Here is a 9801-nt window from a genome sequence, read left to right on the forward strand (position 1 = left end):
ACCTCCCCCAATTCATCCACCCAAGCAGCAAAGGAAAGCAAGATTTGTTTGGTGAGTGGATGGACAATATAGAGTGTCTAGATGCTTATGTAACTAACAAGGCCACAGATATGGGGATTAGTGGTGAAGGCATGGATTATATGGATGAAGACCTAATGCTACTGATGCTGAGGGAAGAAGAAACTCATTGGAAGCCGCTTGCCATCATTGAAGCCACAATTGAGTTGAAGAATTGGGCATGGGAAGGAGCCGCCCACCCCATGGAAGACTTTGTGGAGAAGATTAAGAAAGTTGAGCCAATCACTCCTGCCGAAAACATTGTTTCTATCCCTATTAAGTCTATTTTTGCTAGTATTATTGTTCCTGTTAAGTTTGTTTGTAATCGTATTCCTATAGAGTTTGTTTTTGTTGAGTATGTTGAGAACTCTTTTCCTTATAATATGATTTTTGATTCTGCTTATTTGTTGGCTTTGAATGTTTTTATTTCAAAAATTAGTAAAGAAACTTTTAATAATAAGGAATTAAAACAAGGGCATGTAGAACTTATAAAAGAAGAAACCCAACCTGTTAACTTGGGAACCGACGATGAACCTAAGATGATGCAAGTAGGCAATAGCCTAACTTGCTAAGAAAAAGATGCATTAGTTGCCCTAATAATAGAATTCAAAGAGGTATTTGCATGTTCATACGAAGACATGCTTGAGATTGATACAAACACTGCATTCCAACAGATCCAACCATGAAGTTGGTCAAGCAGAAGTTGAGAAGAATGAAGCCTGAATGGACACTTAAGGTCAAAGAAGAAGTCGAGAAACAGTACAATGCAGGATTCCTAAGGGTGGTCAATTATTCAAAATGGTTAGTTAATGTGGTTCTGGTGCTGAAGAAGGATGGGAAAGTGAGAATGTGTGTAGACTTTCAAGATCTGAAAAAGGCTAGCTTGAAAGATGATTTTCCCTTGCCTCACATTGACATCCTGGTTGATAACACAGCAGGACATGCCTTGCTGTCATTTATGGATGGTTTTTTGGCATATAATTAGATAAAGATGGCTATGAAAGAAATGGAGAAAACCTCCTTCATTACTTCATGGGGGACGTATTGCTACAAGGTCATGCCATTTAGCCTTAAGAATGCTGGTGCTACTTACCAATGTGTAGCCAGTACTTTGTTACATGATTTGATCCACAAAGAAGTAGAAGTTTATGTTGATGACATGATAGTGAAGTCCAAAGACTGTGGATGGCATATACTAGCTTTATGGAAGCTCTTTGAAAGAATCCAATTCTATAAGTTGCGATTGAATCCAAAGAAGTGCACTTTTGGTGTAACATCCGAAAAGCTGTTGGGGTTTATGGTAAGTCAGAGGGGAATTGAAGTTGATCCTAACAAAATCAAGGCAATTGTAGAGATGAAGCCTCCTAGGATGGAGAAGGAGATCCGAGGGTTTTTAGGGAGGATACAATACATCAACAGATTCATAGCCTAACTCACCATGACATGTGAGCCACTTTTCCGACTGCTCAAGAAGGAAGTTCCCACAGTATGGAACGAAAAATGTCAAGAAGCTTTTGAAAAGATTAAGAATTATCTGATGAAGCTACCAATACTAGTCCCATCGGTAACTGAAAAGCCATTATTGTTGTATCTCACAACTATAGATACATCAGTGGGTGCTTTGCTTGCTCAGTACCTAAAGGAGTCTAGGAAGGAGAATGCAATCTACTAGATTAGTAAGAGGATGTTGGCTTATGAGGAGAAGTATTCACCACCTGAAAAGACATGTGTAGCACTTGTATGGGCAACCTGCAAACTCAGACATTATATGCTTGCTTTTAAAGTCTTGTTGATTGCAAGAATGGATCCTTTAAAATATCTAATGGAAAAGCCTGTGCAAGATGGGAAGACGGCTAAATAGGTTTTGCTTCTGTCAGAATTCGATATTAAATATGTAACTTGGAAATCTGTGAAGGGAAGAGCAATTGTTAATCACTTAGCCCACTGTTCACCTGAAGAAGCTGAAGAGATCCAAGGAGGCTTTCTAGATGAGGACATTATAGGGATCAAGGTCGAATCATGGAAGATGTATTTTGATAGAGCAACTAATCAAAATGGGAGTGGCATTGGAGTTCTCTTAATTTCTCTAAAAGGGACACACATCCCGTTCTCTGGTAGGCTCAACTTTCCAGCCACTAATAATGCCACTGAATATGAAGCTTAGGTCTTGGAGTGAAAGAATTGGAAGTATATGGTGATTCAGCCTTAATAATTTCTCAAATTCAGAAGAGATGGAAGATCAAGGAAGAAAAGCTAATGCCTTATCATGACTGTCTTCAGAAGTGGACCTCGAAATTTAATAAGATCCAGTACCACTATGTGCCAAGAATGCAGAATCAGATTGCAGATGCTCTAGCAATAATGGCATCCATGATGGATGGACCTAAGGAAGATGAAGCTAAACCAATAGTGGTAGAACAAAAATGATAGGCCAAGAATGTATTGACCCCTTGTGATGAATTAACCAATTAATTAGCCAAGTTAATTAATTAATTCAATTAGCATGCAATAAGTATGGTAGCACAAACAAATCACCAACTAAGTTAATATACAGTGGAAAATAAATTGACACGATGATTTGTTTACGAGTTGGGAAAACCTACATGGCAAAAACTCCACTGGGTGATTTAAGGTCACCACTCCCGAGAATTCACTATTATCACAACAAGTAGATACAAGTAAAGGAATCCTAATACCTTATACCAACCTATAGTTGAACCCTTACCCCAATATCCATTGGACTTGTTCTGTAGTGACAATCTCTCCTTTCAATGCACGGCTCCTAGTATGTGACTAACCAATTCGATGTGCGGATCCCAATACGCAGCTTGCACACCAACTTGAGAAGGATGTTGGCTGCAAAGTTCTTCAGTTCATCAACACGATGAAGATCATGAATCTCCTTGGTTACAAAACCCTAGGTGTACAAATGCAGCAGCTTCTTGAAGAGAAAGATGAACTAGGGCATATGTCTTCGGTTCACAATATGCTTGTAAAAAACTTTTGCATTGATGTGAATTAGCTGTGAAGACCCTTAAAACAAACCTTATATATGTTTAGAGCTATGAGAAAAGAAAGCCCAAACATTTATACAAGGATTGGATGAAAATCAAAACTGAATATCTTAAATCTCGATAGACACCCTATCTATCGAGCAACTGTCGAGCATCGGGCTTAAACAGTCTTTTAAACCTTGATAGATACTAGTTGCTGAGTTTTAAAATCCAACACTTCTTCACTTGATTCTTGGATAGACTTGCATGGCTTTAACGCTTGGACTTGAAACCTTGTTCCTTGAAGAATTAAACACATCCTAGATCTACCCAATTACAAGTAAAGTGCGTTTTGTCAAAGGATTAGCCAATTCTATATTGACATATGTTTCTAACATGATTCATATATGTCCTAACAGTCTTCCCCTTTGGCAATCCATGACAAAACCACAACAAACAAATGAACATATGAGAGAAGTCATAAATCACTAAACTTATACTCACTTGTTGAATACAATAAAATCTATCCTAAAACAAACTCTTGAAAAACTTTGTACGAAGAGAGTTTATGGTAACAAGACATTGACAACCTATATTTCTAAAACACTTTAAACAAAACTCATCACGGCATCTTAGTGTGAAACAGAAATATAAGATTGCATACAATATATAAGAAGCATGTGCATAAAAAGAGAAAAGAAACAATGCATGTGGAGATAGGTGAAGGAACTATAACAACAACCTCATCATATATATATATATAACATCATAAGTACAAGGTTTGCTATCACAAAGTAAGAACAATGTATCTATAAAAAAAGTAAAGACAAAAAATACATAAGTCCTCACTACATCCCTAAAAAAAAAAAACACTCCCCCTATCACAAAAATGTCCTATGCTAACTCTCCCCCTATGTATATGACTACTCTCATATCCAAAACTACTCCCATTTTGTGTCACGAATGACAAAGGGTACGTAACTCAAGCAATCATTTCATCGTCACCGGAAGAGCTAGCATCCTCATCCTCATCATCATCATCGTCGTCGGAGTCACCATCATCTTCCTCGTTCTCAAATGCCTTTAGAGAAGGAGAGGGAGACTCTACGAGCCACTAAGGTGAGCTTGCTGTCTAGTAATACGGCTGATACGGGTGTTCACCTGACACAACTCATCACTAAGTGTGTCAAGGCGAGCATCCTTGCGCTACAGTTGCGCCATGACCACCTTGAGGGTCACACCACCTGTCGATGAAGAAGGTGCGGATGTGGAATGAGTGAAAGAAGCTGGAGGAGTCACTGTCTTTGTTTGTGGCCGCTTCGGTCAAAGCTGGGCCTCACTCTGTCTGATGATAGCAGTGTCTATGGAACACATAATTGAAAAATGAGACTAGGGATAGGAGATAGAAAAATGGTGAAGAATCTGCGTGATAGTCGAAGGAAAAATGAGCTTATTATCGGTCGTTGTATCCCTATAGACATCTATGAGGGATAGAATGAAGTGAGAGGGAGAATCAATAGAAATTCCTTCAAGAAGGGATAACAAAAATTGAGCACGAGGCTCTGTAATAGAGTTATAGTGAGACAATGGATGGAGAATGAATATCATCACCATGTTAAGGAACCTTAGACCTTTTGTAAAGCCTGAGCAAGGGGGGTTTTGACGGTCACCCCAAGAAGAAGGTGTTTCACAGAAAAGAGACGAGAGCTCGTCTTTGGACATAGTCCTAAGACGATCGCAACCAGGGTAGTTAGGATGCGCTACCCTAGGAATATGTAGCACCTCGAATACAATATCCGGAGTGACTACGATGCGCGTACCTTTAACGCGAGTGACAAAATGAGGTACTGAATAATCAAATCCATGCATATTGGAGTAAAACTCCTGTATGATCACAGAGGGACAAGTGACCGGGATGCCATACAATGACTCCCAACCCCTACTGTAGATGACAGTGGGAAGGTTAGTATCGGAAAAGTTCGATAGAATGACTTGGCATTCTGAATAAATGCCTTGTCGTGAGAAGTTCTCTAAAAAGTCCTTACAGGCTTTATCATCACGAAACCAGACGTGAGATGTTATAGAATTAGAAGGGGAAGAGGAAGAAGATGCCCCAAAATATAGAGGTTTCCGGGATGGAGTGGATTTTCATTTAGTTGCCATAGAGTAACTAACGAAAGAAAGAAAGAGAGAAAGGGACAAACAGAAAAGCACCAAAAAATTCAATATAAGAATATAAAGAAATAAAGGTACATATGCACGAAAAATGCATGATCATGTGATATGCAACATTAAAAGCATCATGGGCTCAGCCCAATCAAAACCTACTAGCACACAACATTTCAACATAATAATCACACATCTAAAATGCATGAACATCATTAAAATGCAAATGTGATGCAATGCATAATGATTTAAAATCATTTAAACAAAAACCAACCCAAAGATTTGTGAAAAACTCATAAATTTTGAATAAACCCCAAATTTTTCAAAAAAATCCCAAAAGTTAGGTCAAAAATCATGAAATGCATGATAAGAATAGAGAAAACAAGATCATACCAAATGAAGAAATGATCTTGAGGCTGAAAAAGTTTTGGGTTTGAGGTTTAGAGAGAGAGAGAGAGAGAGAGATGAGTTTGGGGAGGTGAAGAGACAAACTATCGAGAGAGATCGGGGAGAAATGAAGAAAAATCGTGCTGACACTATATATAGAAACATACGCAGCTCGATGGATCGGCAGGTGTCGAGAATTAAAAATGCAAGATAGAGCTATTGAGAAGCTATCGAGAGGTGTCCACAGCAAGGTGACCTCGATGGATCGAGCATCTATTGAGCATACAAAAACTTCCTCGATGGATTGAGTAGCTATCGAGAAGCTATCGAGATTGAATCTCAAGAATCTTGATGGATCGAGATTGCGATAACAGCTATCGAGAAAGGAAGCTCAAGAGGCTCGATAGATAACCTAGCTGTCGAGAGGTATTGAGAAGCTGTCGAGATTACTTAAAAATAGTTTTTCAAAGAACAGAAAAACACAAACATGAACGCAATCAAACATGCTACTCAATGAAAGATCCAAACAACATTTTAAACTCTCAAAAACATCTCTCATCAAGAAAAATGTCAAGCATTTGAATCCAAAACACACACACACACACACTAAACAAGTCTAACCAATTTTTATTTAAAAAAAAAGTCTAGACAGTTTTGTGAGCATAAATTAACACATGTATTCCTTGTGATGGTCAAATCACATTGTACTTGCACATATATCAAGAGTAGTAAAGAATGTTGCGTGTTGTGTGTGAAAAACATCGCAAGATTGCACAAGTGTTTACATGTCATGACAATTTGAGATATGAGAAAATCACTTTAACTCACACACAATCATAACTGCTTGATGGGGATTGTCACCTTCGAGGTACATCCTATAACTCTCACATCTCCTAGAAGACATGCTTGCAATCATATATAAAGCATTTTGATTCTTTTGGCTTTTCTTTGCATATTTTTCTTTTGTTAAGCATATCATCCATGGGAATATAAGAGAAAGAAAAGAAATACTTAATGATGTTAAGCTTTTGACATTGCACTTTTGCTATGCCAAAGCATACGGATGTCATTTCTTGATTGACGGGTAATAGTGGTGAGATGGTTATTTATGCCTTTCTCTTAGAATTTTCTAGTCCTCCCCATCAAAAAGAGTGATACGAGTGTTAAGTACAAGAGATTACTTAATCTTACTCATCACAAACATAAGCCATAAAGCTCACTTGCTTAGTTGTGCATAGAGATGCTCATCTAAGCTACAAGAGATACAAAGTTTAGAAAACTTTGTTTTAATGGCCATCCAAGGTACACAAATACCAATGTACATAAACACACACTGTTTTTGTATTATTTATTTATTTATTTTCAATATTTTTTTTATGAAAAACAAAATAAAACAAAACTGAAAATAAACAAAAAAAAACATGTTAAAGAAAGCAATGCATAAAACTAGACTGTCTTAAAACAAGAAAACAAAACACACAAGTAATGTAAAATAAAAAACAAGAAGGGGAGGGGGGAGAGAGAGAGAGAGTGATTAAATCACTTGAAACCTTTTTCCTTCCACACCTTGGAAGAATCTTTTTATTTTGCAAACCCTTGATCTGGTGGTGAGGGGGAAGAAGTGAAACCGTTCAAGTTTGAAAGGAACATGAGGGCTTTGAGTAGATCTCCAAGAGGAGCAAAAGAGGATGGAAACTGATTCTGGTTTCCTGATGAGATCATATTGTTACTCTGTTGGGTGGCTAACCATTTATAGCAATTAGTACGAGTATGTCCAATTGCTCCATAGAGATGATAGAGATGCTTCTTCTTCTGTTTAGGTTTTTGAGTGTTTCTTCAGTCCTAGGGTTTTTAGTCTCTTTCTTATCTAGCTTAAGAGGTGCTCCTAAGATAGATTTATCCTTTTCTACGTCCTCACTAGGCAACACATTTTTCACATCATTGTTCTCAGATTCAACATTATTACTAGGAGAAATAAAAACAGTAGTACTAGTAGAAACAATACTAGGAGAAGAGAAATCATACCTTAAACCAGTTCGATCAGAAGAAGATTTCTGAAGACTGAGCATCTCATTAAGCTTTGCACTAGAAGTCCTCTCCAGCTGTGCTCTGACTTGGAACAACTCTGCCTCAAGCTTCTTGGTCTTCTCAGCCGAGAAATTATTCTCAAATCGTAGTGCTCCATTGGTCTAATTGGCTTTATCAAACTTCATGGAGATTTCTTCTCGTTCAAGCTCCACTTCACTGAGCTTCTTGGTGGCCAACCTATACAACTTCTCATGTTTTTTTGAGATCTTGTATAATTTTGCATAGGCTGTGTGGATGTTATCTTGTTCATCCATCTTCTAAAATTTAGACTCCACCAAGTCCTCTTCTTCATCCACATCTTCAACAACCCCCTCTGTAGGATTTACAGTGGCAGTGAAGGCATTTAGGATTCGATCATCCTCATTATCAGAATCATCTTTAGGCTTGGTGTTGCTTAAAGTAGCAGCAAGTGCCTTGCTCTTCCCAATGGTTTTTAGATACGTAGGGCACTCTTGTTTCATGTGACCAAAGCCTTGACACCTAAAGCACTTTGGTCCTGAGGGAACAGTGTACTGACCGCCATCCCTAGCATCCTTCTTTCCTTTGTCTTGGTTCTTGAACTGAGATGAATTGGACTACTTGTGGTCTTTATCAAATCCTTTAGCATTGGCATTCTTCATAAACTTTTTGAATCACCTAGTGATATAAGATTTCATCTTAGAATCTTCATCGTCTGAAGACTTATTAGTGTCACTGCACTTGGCCTTCAATGTCATGCTCTTTCCCTTACTAGATTTCCCTATCCTTGTCAAACCTAACTCATAGGTTTGCAGATTGCCAACCAGCTCTGTCAAAGGAATTTTATCAATATCTTTTGATTCCTCAATCATGGTGATCTTGGCATGAAATCTCTCGGGTAGAGATCTAAGCACCTTTTTAACAATCTTGGGTTCAAGAATGATTTTTGCAAGATTAAAGGCTGAGTTCACTATGTCCTTGAACTTGGCATAGAACTCATCGAATAACTCATTCTCCAACCATCTTAATCTCTTCGAAGCTTGTAGTATGCCTCTGAAGCTTCGAATCCTTGACAGCCTTAGTTCCTTCATAGGTTGTCTGGAGGATAGTCCATGCTTCTTTAGCAGTTTTAGTAGAGAATATCTTTTTGAACTCCTCGTTCATGACAGCACTGAATAAAGCATTCAATGCCTTGCTGTTGAAATTTGCCGCCTTGATCTTAGCATCATCCCAATCAGCCGGCGCTTCCTTTGGCTTGGTCCAGCCTATTTCCATAGCTTGCCACACTTTCTCATCTAATGACTGCAAGAAAGCTCTCATGCGTACTTTTCAGTATGCATAGTTAGTGCCATCAAATAAAGGAGGTATAATAAGAGACTGTCATCTATCCATGACAAACAGGGGTTAATGGATCACACAACAAAGATTTAAACCTAATCAGAGTGTGCTTGCTCTGATACCAATTGACAGGCCAAGAATGTATTGACCCCTTGTGATGAATTAACTAATTAATTAGCCAAGTTAATTAAATAATTCAATTAACATGCAATAAGCGTGGTAGCACAAAAAATCACCAACTAAGTTAATATGCAGCAGAAAATGAATTGACACGGTGATTTATTTACGAATGGGAAAAACCTACACGGTAAAAACTCCACCAGGTCACTACTCTTGAGAATTCACTATTATCACAACAAGTGATTACAAGCAAAGAAATCTTAGTACCTTATACCAACCTACAATAGAACCCTTACCCCAATACCCAATTAGACTTGTTCTGTAGTGACTATCTTTCCTTTCAATGCACGGCTCTCAGTACGTGACTAACCAATTCGATGCACGTATCCCAGTACGTGGCTTGCACACCAACTTGAGAAGGATGTTGGCTGCAAAGTTCTTCAGTTCATCAACACGATGAAGATCACGAAATTCCTTGTTTACAAAACCCTATGGCGTACAATTGTAGCAACTTCTTGAAGAGAAAGATGAACTAGGGCATATGTCTTTGGTTCACAATATGCTTAGGAAAAACTTTTGCATTGATGTGCATCAGCTGTGACAGCCCTTAAAACAATCCCTATATATGTTTAGGGATGTGAGAAAAAAAAGCCCAAACATTTATACACGGATTGGATGAAAATCAGAACTGAAA

The sequence above is a fragment of the Quercus lobata genome, chromosome 10 (assembly GCF_001633185.2).
Source record: "Quercus lobata isolate SW786 chromosome 10, ValleyOak3.0 Primary Assembly, whole genome shotgun sequence".
NCBI classification, from domain to species: domain Eukaryota; kingdom Viridiplantae; phylum Streptophyta; class Magnoliopsida; order Fagales; family Fagaceae; genus Quercus; species Quercus lobata.